This window comes from Gracilinanus agilis, chromosome 1 (genome assembly GCF_016433145.1).
Source record: "Gracilinanus agilis isolate LMUSP501 chromosome 1, AgileGrace, whole genome shotgun sequence".
NCBI lineage: Eukaryota > Metazoa > Chordata > Mammalia > Didelphimorphia > Didelphidae > Gracilinanus > Gracilinanus agilis.
In genome coordinates this window covers 740,523,079-740,539,891 of record NC_058130.1, presented here as the reverse complement: position 1 = coordinate 740,539,891, position 16,813 = coordinate 740,523,079, and positions in this window count along the sequence as shown.

Sequence of the window (16,813 nt, the reverse complement as noted above, 5' to 3'; positions counted from 1 at the left end):
AGTATCTGAGGCTGGATTTGAACTCAAGTCTTCCTGACTCGAGATTCAGTTCTCTATCCCCTATGGTGCTTAGGTAGAAACAGAATGTATGTGCCCTGTCCCACTTTAGATAATTAGCACATGCACATTCCTCCTCTGAGCAGGGTTAAGAGTATAAGATGAAGTTAGGAGATCAGAACCCATCCCTCTGGACCTCTGAGGGCTATTCCCCATCTGACTCCAGTGTAAGTAATGACAGTTTATCTGCTTGCAGCTAAAATAAAACTTCCCTGAGCAAATAGTGTCAGTCTGAGCTCACCAGTACAGCCCAGATCTAAGCCAGGAATGTGACTAATGAGATCCAGAGAGGTTTGCTTGAAGGATATTTAAACAATCACAAAAAAGATCCTGCTTCTTGGGGCAAGATCAGCCTAAATCACAGCCCCTCTCTATTAGCACAATTTAACCATTATCCCGAGTTATTGGCTAGAGGATTCCTATAACCTTTAGGTTATAGTTACTAGAATGGGATTTGGGGTTAAGGCAGGAGGACCCCCTCTGAGAGAATCCTGCCTTGAACAAAACTAGTCCTTTTCTCACAGAGTCAGGAGACCCACGTTAAGGTCCCACCACTCCTGCCACTGCACTAGAACCTGAGGCAGAGATCCAATATATCACAGTAGATCGAGAGGGCTAGACATGGAATCAGGATCACCTGAATCGGAAACCTCCCTCTGCCAAATACCAACTCTTTGACCTTGATGAAGTGTCTTCACTTTTCAGTGCCCTCAGACGACTCTCTAAATCTCTCGGTTGCTGGTCTTTATCACTGGAAGGAGTTTCTCCATCCCAGAGGACCCCACGCAAATAAAATCAGAAGTCTGTAGCCATCTCTGGCAAGTCCCTTCAGTTCTTGGAGCCTGTTTTCCCATCTATAAAATAGGAGGTGGGAGTGGGAGTTATATGTGTGTGTGTGTGTGTCTGTGTGTGTGTGTGTGGAGGGGAGTTGAATGTTCATGTGCATGCATGCATGTGTAGCTGCACTAATTGTGTTTCAGGTTCTTTCCAACTCTGAAATTCTATGATTTTTTATAAATATGGGATAGAATGACTAGATTAATAATGATAAAACTTCCATAGTGCCTACTATGTGTCAGAGGCCTTACCATTATAATCTTATTTGATCTTTACAACAATCCTGGAAGGTAAGTGCTATTATTATTCTCATTTCACAGAGGAAAAAACTGAGGCAGGCAGTGATCAAGAGATTTGCCCAGGATCACACAGCTAGCTAAGTGTCTCAGGGCACATTTGAACTCAGGTCTTCCTGATTCTAAGTCTAGAGGTGTCTCCACTACTCCACCAAGATGCCCCAGGATTACCCTTATAGCCATGTTGGTGAATCTATGGCATGCATGCTGGAGGGGGCTGCTCCCCTCCACCTCTCCACCATGCCTAAGAACATTTATCACATCACCCACCCCTCTGCCCAGCAGCCCATTGGGAGCACTTCATCCCTCCCCTGTCTGGGGTAAGATGAGGGGCTCACATGTGGCATGAGGGTTGCAGTTTGGACACTCAGTCTCTAAAAGGTTCACCATCACTGCCCTATAGGAAGGTACTAAGGGGAGAAGGTAAAAGATTGAGTGAGAGAAATTGTAAGTTTTCTCTTAGGCAGCTTTACTCAGAGCTTCCTTTACTCAGGGGCTCAGGACCCAGGAAAGAATCCATAGAGCAGGCCTCCCCACTTATCAGATTATCATCTTGCCCTTCTGCAGGGAACCCACTGGCCAGATTTCTTCCAGAATCCACCTTCTTCCCAAATAATCTTCTTTGTCCATCCAGACCTCCTCACTGTGAATATATGTCACAACTGAATGAAAAGCAACATGGTGTTTTCTATATATGTCCTGAACATGAAAAAGAGGAAATCTGGATTCAAATTCTGCTTCCATCACTTCTTAATTGGGTCACCATGGGTAACTCACTTCAGCATTATGAGTCTGTTTCCTCATCTCTAAAATGGGGATAAAAATACTTGTAATATCTGTCTCATGAGGATATTGCTTGGATCAAATATGTAACAATAACCCTACAACATATAGCCAAGTTGAAGTATTTAATTCTTTCTACCTAATGTTGGCTTTACTCATTATTATTTTATTATTCTATTATTACTCATCATTATTAATTCACATCCTGAGTTCTAAGGCAATCAAGTGACATACACTGTTTCCTCATAAATTAGTAGAAATACATAATCACAACTAGGTGGTACAGTGGTTAGAGCGTCAATTCTAGAAGCAGGAAGCCTCATCTTCCTGAATTCAAATCTAGCCTCAGGTATTTACTAGCTGTGTGATCCTGGACAAATCACTAAATCCTGTTTGTCTCAATTTCCTCTTCTATAAAATGAGCTGGAAAAGGAAATGGCAAACCACTCCGGTATGTGCCAAGAAAACCCCAAATGGGGTCACAAAGAGTCAGACACATCTGAACAACAACAAAACAATCTCACTCGTGAATTAATCAATTAGCTCTAAGCCCCCACCCTAATTTATAAAATAAACTAGAGAAACTTCCTTTCCTATAAGTTTTTGTTCAGCTGTGTCTTTCTCAAACTCCACTCTTTTCTAAATTCCCTTGTCTCAAAGGTTTAAATAAACATCAATGTTACTGGCTATGCCATTTATTAACAATATAACAAATAATACAAAGACATTTAAATATTTCAACAATGTATGCCAGTGAGAAAGATCACAGCCAAGAGTCACCTTTAACTATCAACTGCAACTACTGATTTCATAGTCTGTAGTCCAACAAAGGACCTCTCTTCTCAATAATTCTCTTTATAATGTTTCTTCAAAAGATAAGAATTAAACTCGGTTCTCTCAGGAAATTTCTCTTCAGTCTTACTCAACGATGACAATAAAACTCCCTCAGCCTCTCAAGAAAGAAGTTCTATTAGTCTTTTATCTCTCTACCTCCCACAGTCTCCAGTCACGACAGTGAAGAGTGTCCAGAATGTCAGTTCGACTGCCAGCTGTCCCAAGATTTTATTTCCTCTTAAAAATATAGTAACGCTAGCCATAAGCTTTGTGGAAGGGACTATTGAAACTGATATTTACATACGTAAAATGCTCTGCAAACTTTAAAGATCTCTATGCCAATTACGCTACTCAGCTGCCCTTTGAAGGTACCAGGGAAAATATACTCCTCCTATGAGCATCAAGACCTTGGTTGCCTTTGATCCCTTCCATTTATACCCTTCCTATGAGGTCTAACTACCAGCACACCATCCGTGCATCGATGCATCCATCAGCTTCAGGCCCCTGCAGCAATCTGCACATCGATGCTCAATAAAGATTTATTGGAAACTATATTGAAAATATAAATCAGTAAGTCATGTCCCACTGCGAACTCAGAATCCTCAAGCTGAAAGAAGAATCAGACACCATCTAACAATCCAGCTGTTAATCTGGGGACTGTGAACATGGATAGAGAGACAGAGAGAGAGAGACAGACAGACAGACAGACAGGGACAGATAGACATGATAGATAGATATATAAATACAATATATAAATAAATATAAAATATATTTATATAAATAAAAATATATAAATGTATACATGAATGTATGTGTATAAATAACTGTATTTCAAGATAATAGATCTCCTTCGTGATTCTACATACTTAATATATGTAATCCCATATAGTTATTATTATTAAATATATATATATATTTTTTTTATCCCAGGACTCCATTCTAGGAGCATAGGGCCACAACCAGTAGGCAAAGGGTCACACAGTCGCTGAGGGTCACCTAGCTGGGAAGTGTCTGAGCCCGGATTTGAACCTAGGACCTTTCGTCTCTAGGCCTGGCTCTCAATCCACTGAGCTAGCCCAGCTGCCCTTACTTTAGGTTGCAGTTTCTTTAGCAGATGTAGTTTTTACAGGGTGGGGTTGCTAGCCCCACGCCCAACCCTCCTCCTTTTTTTTCATCCGGGCTAGGGACCGTCCTTGGCCCAGGAGTGGTAAGGGTGGGCAATAGGGGTCAAGTGACTTGCCCAAAGTCACATAGCTAGGAAGTGTCTGAGGCCGGGTTTGAACCCAGGACCTCCAGACTCTAGGCCTGGCTCTCAATCCACTGAGCCACCCAGCTGCCCCCTATTAAATATATAACCCATTATATTTATTATTTCCATTTAACAAAATTATTCTGATCAAGGGGCCATGCCAGAGGAATCTTTAGCACGTACAAAAAGATTAAGATCCTCTTACCTAATTCAATCCTTTTTCACATGTGAAAAAGGATACTCTCTTCCCCATCCCTCACAATTGGTCAAAAAATGGAAACGACTGTCGTGGGTGATAGAAAGACTCCAGTGACACTCTACCACCTAAGTTAGCTGTTTTCATTTTTACATAATTCTAATTGTCAGGAAGTTGCTTTTTTCTTGCATGGATGTCTGAAATCTATCCAGTGTTTCCAGTTCTGCCCTCTGAGGCCAAATAGGGGAGGAAAAAAAGTTTTCCTTTTCCATTTGAGAGCCCTTCAGTACTTAACAGTGGCATTCAGGACTCCTTCCCCAAAGTCATCTCTTCTCTGGGTAAAACACCCCGAGATCCCTGTATGGCGTGGTCTCTGGTCCCTTTACCGTCTTCATTGCTTTCCTGAAGACACAGTAAAGCTGATCGATGTCTTTGCTATGATATAGTTCCAAAAACTGAAAGCAGCACCCCAGTTTTCCATTCTCAGGCCAAACAGAAAAGCCTGAACTCTCTTTTATCAGAGGCCTAAAAAGAGAGGCAACAGATACACTGAGTTTGTGAAACTCTCTCCATGTTGGCTTCACTTCGGATGGTACGTGTCCCTGTCACCATTCTCTGTTAGGAGAACCTATTAGCCTAACATGCTTGTGCCTGAAGGAAAAAAATGTTAATTGATCCATGATGAATTTAGTTAAGCCTAGACATCCCCTCTGACAAAGAAAATTCATTTCATCTCTGGTGGTAGTGATGGTCAATCTCTTAAAAGCCTAATGACAAGTACCTTTCCTCCAGAGATTATCTCTGATTTATCTTGTATATATATATCTTTTTGTACACAGTTGTTTGCGTATTGTCTCCTCCATTAAAATGTAAGCTCCTGGAGAGCAGGGACTGCTTTTGTTTGTTACTTGTGGTCATTCTTTGTTTTCCTAATATTTAGCGCGGTCCCCAACACATAGTAGGCTCTTAATAAATGCTTGTTGACTTGACCATTGACTGGTTTTTTATTTAAACCTTTACCTTTTGACTTAGAATCACAGAAGAGTGGCAAAAGCTAGGCAATTGGAGGTAAGTGACTTACCCAGGGTGACAAAGCTAGGAAGTGTCTGAGGCCAGATTTGAACCCAGGAACTCCCATCTCCATGCCTGACTCTGTATCCATTAAGCTACCCCAGTTGACCACTGACTATTGACATCAGAACATGTTGCCTGTGTCCCTGCTGGATGCCCTCAGAAGTGGTGGGAGGCAAAGACTAGGGCATACTTTTAGGTTCAACTCCCCTACTGTACAGGCAATGAATATGAACTAGGGAGGCTACCCCGATAGTGATGTGACAATAACTGGATAAGCACTGGATCCCAATGTCATGCTCAGTGTCAGGAAGATAAGCCAAAGCCCAGGCACAGAGTTCCTGAATCTTTACCTAATAGTCATCTATATAGGAAGGCATAAGGGAAACAGCAGCTGGGAGATATGGTGGATTCTCTATACTCCTTTGCTTGCTCATAGAAGGAGTGGCTATCAGGGGCTAAGCAAGCTGAACTAATCCTTTTTTTATTTTTATTTTTTTTAACCCTTAACTTCTGTGTATTGGCTCCTAGGTGGAAGAGTGGTAAGGGTGGGCAATGGGGGTCAAGTGACTTGCCCAGGGTCACACAGCTGGGAAGTGTCTGAGGCCAGATTTGAACCTAGGACCTCCCGTCTCTAGGCCTGACTTTCAATCCACTGAGCTACCCAGCTGCCCCCACTAATCCTTTTTTTAGAACCACTAGGTCTAGAATAGCCTTTGTCCTAGCTGGAGCCACAGTCATTCAGTTTTATTACATATTATTTTATTGCTTTTCTTATTTCCATGCTTTGGCAAGAGAAAGACATAGGTTAAAGTTAAATGAGGAACAATTTCAGTATAACCAGGTCTTAGTGAAATATAGCAATCCTGGAGAGGAAGCAGGACTTTGACCAATGAGATAAGGGCACAGAGCTATCCTGATTGAATAAATCCACATTAATCCCATCTTTTTAACTGATGAGAGGGCATGACTACCCAGAGAGAAGCAGAACCAAAGGATGGAAAATCAGATATTCTTAAGAATTACAAACACACTGACATATCTCCATCATTTCAAATTATAGCAGAGTGGACCATCCAGCTGCCAGGGTAAGTTCACAATTCCCAGTGTTGGATTCTCTAGTTGACCAGGATCAGGTTAGGGGCTAGCAACACCACCTAGTGGTTAAGTATATAATATGCACCTATACATGTGCACATATAGGGGAACCACAGAGATTATGAACATGTTTCATATTTTCTAGCTCTAGACATTGGTAAATAGCAAGATTATATGTTAAGAATGCTAGATCAGGAGTCAGAGGACCTAGGTTCTAATCCTGGTTCTACTGCTTCTGACTTGCATGATCCTGGACAAGGCAATTTACTTCTCTAGGACTCAGAATCTTCATCTATAAAATGAGTGGGTTGAACTAGATGACTTATAAATTTTCTTCCAACTCTAAATCTAGACCACAATAGTCCAATGGTCCTAAGAACAAAGCCTAAATTTGATTCAATTCCATTCTTTTCTTTTTGATGCTGTTCAGTATCTCTCTTTAGGACATGTTCTCTAATTGTCCCCCATCCTGGAATGTTCTTTCTCCCTATCTCTGCCTACTGACTTTTCTGATTAGTTTCAAATCCCAACTAAACTTACATCTTCTACAGAAAGCTTTTTCTAACTCCTTTTATTTCTAGAACTTCCAATCTGTTAATTATTTCCTGTTTTCTCCATATATAGCTGGTTCATATATATTTACTTTCTTCTTGTCTCCTCCATTAGACTGTGAGCTCCTGAGGGCAAGGACTATCTTTTGCCCCTTTTTATACTCCCAATAATTACTGAGGTATCTGGCATATAGTAGGCACTTAATAAATGCTTACTAATTCAAAGGAAAGAAAGAGTCCTGGCTTTTGAATCAGAAACCCAGAGAATTTGAGATCAAATCACACCCTTGACATTTATTATCTGTATACCTGTTTCTTTATCTATAAAATGTGGGGGTTTGCCAGGTCTAGATCTAAGATCCTAAAGTCTTAGTCCATCTTCTCCTACTAATTGCCTGTTTGAGCCAATACAAGTCTTTTTAGTTCTCAGTTTTCCCATCACTAAAACTGGGTAGTCCTAACATCCATTTCTAGTTCTAAAGTGCTAAAAAGGATTTTTGCTAGCAGCTAAGGGAATTTTAACAAAAGAGAAAGGAAGGAAACCTATACGGGATCTCCCTACTCCTTGCATTCTGGGATGTATTTCCCTCTCAGATCTTGTAACACTTCTCTGTCTGCCACTCTTATTAAGTAATACGGTAACTCATAGTTCTCCATTTCTGCCTTATTCCCTATTAGATTGTGACCTCCACAAAGGCAAGGAGTCTCAACATTTTTTATCTCCTCAAATCTTCTAGCATCCAGCATTTCATTCTGCAGACATTAAGCACTTAACAAATTCTTCATTCAACAACAAAATAATTAAATGCCTACCCAATTCCAGGCACAATCATGAAATGAGTGCATGAAAGAAAATCTTCCAGTTTTTCCAGGAGGAAAGGGCTGTCAAAATACCTTTGTGGGATCCAAAATCTTAAAGTCCAAACCTAAATCCAGAGACCAAACCAGAGAGAGATCAGCTAATATGGCAATAGCAGTTTTTCTGCTTCTTTCCCTAAAATGGGAGGAGGTGGCTCTGCCCATGGACCCATTGTCTAGGCAGAAGGATAGCAGAATAGGTTCACCCCCTTACTCTACCTCCTTTTCTCAGACTCTGGGAACCCTTGTATGGAGTGTCCCAGGAGGGATGGACTAAGGAAGAAATAGGGCCATGAGGAAGGATCAAAGGAATATAGCTTTAGATCTGAAAGGAAACTGTCTAGGTACTCTTGTCAAATATGCTCATTATGAAAATGGGAAACTGAGGTCCAGAGAGGTTTGTTAAGTGACTTGCCCAAGTTCACATAAATAGTAAGCGGCAGAGTTAAGATTCGAACCCAAGTCTTCTTGATTCTAGATTTCAATTTCTTTCCACTGTATTAAGCAACAATTCTAAAATACGTGTGTGTGTGTGTGTGTGTGTGTGTGTGTGTGTGTGTGTGTGTGTGTGTGTGTTTGCGTGCTGAAGCTGGTGGTGCCTAGGAACAGCCTGGGCTGGCAGATATGCAGGAAAAGGGGATTGGATGGTTTTCTGAGCACACCCCCCTGCACCACCTCCAGCTGCCTGAAGCTCAGGCTCAGTCACATGATTTGGCCAAACACAGAACATTTCCCAGTTCAATACCTTGGTGGGGCTTTTCTCTGTGGATGTCATTGATTTTCTTTCTACAGATATAATAAGCAATTGAAAGCTGCAGGCACTCATCATAGGAGAGAGAAGGAGTGGGAGGGAAAGGGCAGGGAAGAAAGAAACAGACAGAACAGAGAGACAGAGACAAGGAGACAGAGGCAGAGACAGGCACAAAAACAGAGGGAAAGAGGAGGGAGGCAGAGCCACAAAGAGATAGAGACAGAGCCAAATAGAAAAAGAAAAGAGAAAGGGAAAGGGAAAAGACAGGGAAAGAGAACAAGACAGAGTAAGAGAGAGAGAGGGAGGTAGAGAGAGAGAGAGAGAGAAAAGAGACAGAGGAAGAAAGAGATAAAAAGGGAAAGGGGAAGGAGGGAGAGACAGGAGGAGGAAAGAGGTAAAGACAAAGAGAAAGAGAGGAGAGAGACAGAAAGGAGAGAAAGAGTAAGAAAGAGGGGAGAGAAGAAAGTAGAGGGGGAAAGAGAGGGGGAAAAGAAAAATAAAGGAAGGAGAGAAAGAGACAGAGGAGAGAGAGAGAGAGACATAGAGAAAGGATTTAAAGAAAAAGAAAGAAAAGAGGGAGAATGAAGAGGGAGGAAAGAGACAGTCAGAGAATGGAAAATAAAATTGTAAAACCACCTCTGACAGGTCATCCTGTCTTTGTCTCTAAGTGGGCTACAGTGATAAAGAAGGTCCAGCAGCTGATACAAAGCAGGTGGTGACTGACAAATCTCCCCCCCCTCCAGCTACCCCTTTGCCCCAGAGGGGGTCCACCAGCATGCCAATCATTGAGGCCAGTATCACAGACTTCCACAGTTTCCTTCGGAGGCCATCTGATCCAGCTCTATCATTTTACAAAGGAGGAAACCAAAGCCCATTGGGGTTAGATGACTCACCCAAAATCAAAAGGTCAGAAATGGGATTTGACTTCAGGTTCTCTGCCTTTAAAGCCTCTCTTTCTTAGCTGGAAGAGTCCCTACTTCAACATCCCTATAAACATCAAGTCTCTTAAAGACCTCCCTCCAGTAACGAGAAACCCCCTCTTTCCCAAGGCAGCCTACTCTTCCTTGGGTTAGCCCTCCTTCTCAGAAAATGTCACCTGATATCAGTCCCAATTTCTACTAAAATTTCTACTACTTGTTCCTCTGGGGTCAAGTAGAGCAAATTGAATCCTTCCTCCTCGTGACAGTCCTTTAAATATTTGAATGGGGCAGCCAGGTGGCATAGTGGATGGAGCACTGTACCTGGAGTCAGGAAGACCTGAATTCAAATCCAGTCTCAGATATTTACTATCTGTGTGACCCCTGGGCAAGTCACTTCACTCTGTTGGCCTCAGTTTCCTCATCTGTCAAATGAGATGGAGAAGGAAATAGCAAAGCATTCTAGTATCTCTGCCAAGAAAACCCAAATGGGGTCACAAAGAGTCAGACTCGACTGAAAAAATTGAAAAACAGCATCAATCTGCTGCTTTGAAACTTCTACCATTTGTTGCTCTGGGGCCAAGCAGGGCAAATCGAATCCTTCCTCTGCATGACAGCCCTTTAAATAGTTGAAGAGAGCTATTATATCCCTCTATCCCATGAGTCTTTGCTTCTACAGGTTAAGCAGCCCAGAACCTTTCAAGGAATCCTCCTACACTGCAAATTTGAGATTTCTTACACTCCTGATTATCCCCCTGTGGATACACTCCATCTTATCAATGGTCTTCCCAAAATGTGCCCAGTGTGAGACTCAGGGGTAGATATGAAAGTCTTTGCTTGAATCATAGAATTTCTTTTTAAAACCCTTACCTTCCATCTTAGAATCCATACTATGTATTGTTTCCAAGTCAAAAGAGTGGTAAGGGCTAGGCAATGGGGGTTAAGTGACTTGCCCAGGGTCACACAACTAGGAAGTGTCTGCAGCCAGATTTGCACCCAGGACCTCTCGTCTCTAGGCCTGGCTCTCCATCCTCAGAGCCACCGAGCTGCCTCTTGAACCACAGAATTTAAAGCTGGAAGGGAAGTCAAAAATCATCCAGCTCAATTCTCTCCTTTAAAAAATGTTTTAAAAAGACGATGAAGCAAGGATTCAAAAGGGGAAGAGAGTAGTAAGTGGGCAAACAAGGCCACTAACCCAAGGTCTTAGATCATAAGATTAGACATGAGGCCATCTAACCCACATGTTCTTCACATCCATGTATCGCAGGCCCCTCTAACAGTCTGGCGACTATTTCCCCCTTCTCAGAGCAATATTTTATCAATGCTAAAAATAAAACACATAGAATTACAAAGGAAACCAATTCTATTGAAATATAGCTACCAAAATATTTGAAAACAAAAGAGGTTCACATATTCCAGGTTAAGAACTCCAGAACTAGCCCAACATTTTACAAATAAAGAAACTGAGACCCCCCCAAAAAAAGCAAAGACTTGCTCAAGGTCCCCAAGCTGGTAAGTAGGAGAGCAGGCATTTTATGACTTGGAATCTATTGCACTTTTTTTTTTTTCAAACCCTTACCTTGTATTTTAGAATCAATACCATGTATTGGTTCTGAGGCAGAAGAGCAGTAATGGCTGGACAATGGGGGTCAAGTGACTTGCCCAGGATCACACAGCTAGGAAGCATCAGAGGCCAGATTTGAACCTAGGACCTCCCATCTCTGGGCCTGGCTCTCAATCCACTGAGTCACCCAGCTGCTCCTCTATCATACTTTTTATTTGGCTGTGCTCTCTCCCTTTGCCCCAGAAATGAAAATTTTCCAACCTTGCTCCTTTCTTTCATCTCCTTCCCTCCCTCCTGTATCCCCACATAGAAGATCTACCTATTTTAATAGAAGATCTTTAGGACTTCTCACAATCACGTCACTAGAATCAGACTAGGACAGTGATGGGCAAACTGCAGCCCCCTGAAATGTTCTATCCAGCCATGCATTCCTAATCTGATGAATACAGTGAGTAGGATACAATACAATAAAACTTTGAAAGAGTTGCCATAGAAACAGACTGACAGATGAGCATTTCCTTTCCTTTGGCCCCCTCTTTAAAAAGTTTGTCCATCAGGGCAGCTGGGTAGCTCAGTGGATTGAGAGTCAGGCCTAGAGACAGGAGGTCCTGGGTTCAAATCTGGCCTCAGACACTTCCCAGCTGTGTGACCCTGGGCAAGTCACTTGACCCCCATTGCCCAGCCTTACCACTCTTCCACCTAGGAGCCAATACACAGAAGTTAAGGGTTTAAAAAAAAATAAAAAATAAAAGTTTGCCCATCACTGAACTAGGAGGAGAATGAGAAATCTCTAGAGGAGAGGCAGAAAAATGACTATAACTGGCCTCTAACCCTTGGATGTGTGCTTGGAGATCCCTGTCTTGCTGGCCCTCCTTCAGATAGTAGGGATAGCAATGGACATTTGGCCCTCTTGGGAATTTGACAATACAAGTCCTTCTTTCCTTCTTTCTTGAGGCTTTTTTTTTTTCAAGCTAAAACATCAATATTTTTACTCTTTCATAGGTTTAGGAATCAAGTTCAGTCTTTGAGCACCAAGTAAGATAAATCTTCAGAACCAAGAGCAGAAAATCAATGGGCAAAAGAGATCACCCCTTTCCCAGAAGCCCGGAGAAATGGACTGAGCTGGGTGAAATATGTCAGGGGGGCCCCAGCCGTCCTCCTCCCGGGGCTCCTTCTCTGCCCAAGGAGGATAATCTCATTAACGGAATCGAAAGCCCAAGGAGAAGGGAGTCTCTCAGCCCTCAATCTCTGCCCTCTCTCTGTAGACAAGCCAATTGGTCCAAAGCATCTTTCTTGCTGGAAAGCTGAAGACACACATCAGCGCCAGACAGGCATGAATATTGGATTCCTCCCTGGGGAAGGATCGGACTCACGTTGGGACAAAGAGACGGAAAGCCTTAACAGGGAACAGCCCCGGGCAAGGGTCCTGGGAGATGAGTCGCCAGGCCAAGGGCTGGCATGAAATCTCTGACCACAGGCTAGAGAGAGGCAAGGCAGAATCTCCCTCTTTCTGCACCCCCCTCCCGTGCCTAGAACTGTCTTCCTTCCCATCTCCGCCTCCTGGCATCAGCCCTGGTTTCCTTCAAGCCTTCACTAAAATTCCACCTTCTGCAAGAAGGCCTTCCGAACCCCCCTTTGTTTGAGTGCCTTCCTTCTGAGACTAACCCCAATTGATTTGGCTGGACTTTATCTCGTATGTACAGTTTTCTGCTCGCTGTCTCACCCAGCCTCCATCAGAAGAGAAGCTCCCTCTGTGTGACCCTGGGCAAGTCACTTGACCCCCATTGCCCACCCTTACCACTCTTCCACCTATAAGCCAATACACAGAAGTTAAGAGTTTAAAAAAAATGTTAAAAACAAACAAAAAGTTTAGAAGCTCCCTGAAGGCAGGGTCTATTTCTGGTCTTTCTTTGTATCCTCGGAGTTTAGTGTACCGCCTGGCACGTAGTAAGAGCTTAATAAATGCCAGCCGACTGACTGGCATAGCTGATGCCAGACACTTGGTTTTAAGTCTCGTTTCTCAAATAATAACGAGCCTAGAGAAGTCAAGGCTGACAAGAGAGCCAAGCGTACACACATGAGCCGAATCATTCATCCAACGCTTACTCGGCCACCTGCTCCAGGCCAATGAAAAGGCTGATTTGAGGAGCCCAAGAATTTCTCATAGGAAAAGCAAACCAGCCAATAAGACTGAAGACAGTTGGCACTGGGGGCAGCTAGGTGGCTAAGTGGTTTGAGAATCAGGTCCTGAGTTCAAATCTAGTTTCATATACTTCCTAACTGTGTGTCCCTGGGCAAGACACTTAACTCCCATTGCTTAGCCCTTTCTGCTGTTCTGCCCTGGAACCAATACACAGTATTGATTCTAAGGCAGAAGGTGAGGGTTTAAAAAAGAAAACAATTGGCCTTTATTTGGTGCATTTTAACTCACCCAAAGGAAGGCTTTTAACTTTGCAAAGCAACGTACTCTACACATATTATCTCATTTGATCTTTGCAACAAACTTGTGGGGTGGGATAGGTGCTATCACCATCCCCAGTTTACCATGGGGAAACTGAGGCAGACAACAATTATAGTAGAGAACAAGGAATTGGCACGACTTGAGTTTGGCTATTTATTTATAAAAACCCTTACCTTCTGTCTTGGAGTCGATACTGTGTATTGGGGGTCAAGTGACTTGCCCAGGGTCACACAGCTGGGAAGTGTCTGAGTTCAAATTTGAACCCAGGACCTCCCATCTCTAGGCCTGGCTCTCAATTCACTGAGCTACCCAGCTGCCCCCATGACTTGAGTTTAACGCATGTTGTTACAGGACTCTTTGATGCTTTTAGGAGAGCCCAGAGGAAAGTTGTGGAATAATAAATGGAAAAGTACCGACAGAACTCTTATCAGGTGTGTCTAAAGGGTGGTTCTAAGCAATAGAAGACATAAAGAGGGAAGGAAGAGTCCCTGCTCCTCCTCCAGGAGCTCACGTTCTAAGAAGAGGACACCACACGTAGATGAGAGATCGGCTCAAGAGTCATTACGGATGCTGCAGCAGCAGGGTAAATGGCAATACCCAGGAGATGAAGGTACCACTTATTGGACTGGAGCTGCTGTAAGAAGGAGTTCTTGTGGCTCACGAGGAGGGCTCTCCCCTTGCTTCTCTTGCAGCACCAGCTCAGAATTTGCTCCAAGAGTCAATACACTTTAGAAAGGGCCAGTCCCAAGAGCCATCTAGCCTTCTCAAAACACAGCCAGGTCCACTGCCTTCGGAAAGTCCAGGCGGTGAACCTTCCTCTCGTCCTGACCTCCTTGTACCTCCCCAAAACTGCTGTCTTCATCCAACAATTATAAATCCCAGGAGATGAGGTCTCATCATTTCTGATTGGACTTGGCTGAGGGACTAGAGATGCAAGAATCAGGACGACCTGACCTCAGACAATTACTAGCTGTGTGACCCTGGGCAGGTCACTTAACCTCTGTTTGCCTCAGTTTTCTCATCTGTAAAATGAGAATAATAATAGCACCCAGCTCCCAGGATTATTGTGCAAATCAAATGAGATAATAATTATAACATGCTTGTGTCTGGTGAATGGTAAGCATTATATAAATGGTTGTTAATATTATTATTATTTACTAGTCTCTCCATGCCTGAATTTACCTAAGAGGGAGGGGTGAGCATTCTGGGGCCAAGTGGTAGACTTTCAGACAAATGGACAGAGCTAGTCTCACTAAACTCAGTCATCTCCTCCATCTTCCTGCCTCTGCTCAGGTCTAGAATTGAACAACACCACAGCCCCACAAGGACATCACAGTATCTCCATGGAAACCATTTCAGGGTCCTATCACACTTGTAGATCCTTATATCTAGGCAGAACAGTAACTAGGGTGGGGCAACTGGGAATTTGCCACCTCATCCCCCATTACACTATTCATAATATATTTCATTCTCCCCATTATTTTCAACCTAGCCCCCAACCCTCCTCAGTGGTGGCCAGTCCTTCAATACTCTATCATATCTCATGGTATATTTATCCTCTAGTGGGATAAAGCCTAGAAAATTGTCCCAAGGCATCAACATCTAGATAGATGGTCTTCCTGCCCTCACCCACCCAGACCATGAGCTCTGAGAGTGTCCCACAAACCCCACACTCTAGGGGAACTTCTTTCCCCCTCTATCCTCTCTCCCTCCCATCTCCCCTTACCCTAGGTACAAAAATCCCTAGTTTTGATTTCTCTTTCACCTGGGGATGGGTTGGAGTGGGGAGGCAGGACTCAGGTAGTTTTTTTTTATCACCTATTAATAAGCCTCAAGAGAACAGAAAGTCTGAAGAATTTTCCCCTTTCTGCTTTCTTTTCTTCAAAAGTCACTAAAATTCCATTTACTATTATTATTATTATTTTTAAAACCTTCACCTTCCGTCGTAGTATCAATACTGTGTATTGGTTCCAAGGCAGAAGAGCAGTAAGGGCTAGATAATGGGGGTTAAGTGACTTGCCCAGGGTCACACAGCTAGAAAGTGTCCATTTTTATTGGTCCTTTTTCCTTTGGTCCTTTGGACTGAAATTTGGAGTAAGAACACCTTGGTTCAAATCCCAGCACTGCTTATGGTTATTTAGATGTCATTTAATCTTTATGGGTCTCAGTTCCCTCATTTGTAAAATGAGGCTGGTAGCCTAGATGATCTTTTTTTTTTAAACCCTTACCTTCTGTCTTATTAATTCTAAGACAGAAAAGCTGCAAGCACTAGGTAATGGGGGTTAAGTGACTTGCCTAGGGTCACATAGCTAGGAAGCACCTAAGACCAGATTTGAACCCAGTCCTTTTGACTCCAGTTCTCGCACTCTATTCACTGTGTCACCTAGCCAAACTTAAACCCAGATCCTCCTGATTGACTCTCCTAGATGGTCTTTAAAGTCCCTTACAATTCTGATCCTCTAAAATCTGAGTAAATGGCGACCACCCATAAAGAATCCAACCATAACAGCCATGGTCCCTCCTAGCTCTAAATCAATGAACCTAAGCCTCTTTCAGAGGAGCAGGAAGAGGAGGGAAGTGATTTCAGCGAAGTGATCTCTCTGTTCTTCCCAAAATGTGAGGCCACGACAGCTGCGCCTTTGCCCAGACCAGTCATGCGAAAGAACGGCAGATAAAACACTACAAGTGTCTTCTGGAAGGCAGCTTTCTGATCTCCTCCGGGGCTGGTGTTCGAGCATGCTGTCCTTTGATATGTAAAAATGTCCCTGTTCTTGACAGAAGCATGAGACGGGTTTTATGAACCAGCAAAGCTGGGACTTGGCCCAGGAGAGTCAAGCAGAACATTCAAAAGAGATGCTGCCCAAGCATTTCTGAGGTTCCTTCCTGCAGTGAGCTGTGGCTGACTGGGAAGCCCCCTTTAAAAAGAAAATCTTACCTTCTGCCTTAGAATCAATACTGTGCACTGGTTCCAAAGCAGATCAGCAGTAAGGGTTAAGGCAATGGGGGTTAAGTGACTTGCCCAGGGTCACACAGCTGGAGAGTGTTTGAGGTCAAAATGGAACCCAGGACTCCCATCTCTAGGCCTGGCTCTCAATCCACTGAGCCACCCAGCTGTCCCCAGAACCCCCCATTTTTTAGTTGAGGCAAAAGAGAACCCTGCATTTCCCCTGCCCTCCACAACAGCAGAGTGTGAGAGAGACTACTCTGACTCTAAACAAAGCCATAACTAAGGCAAGGGGGTGAGGAATTTGTCCTGAGGTATCCACATCTATGTAGGTCCTCTTTGGTCT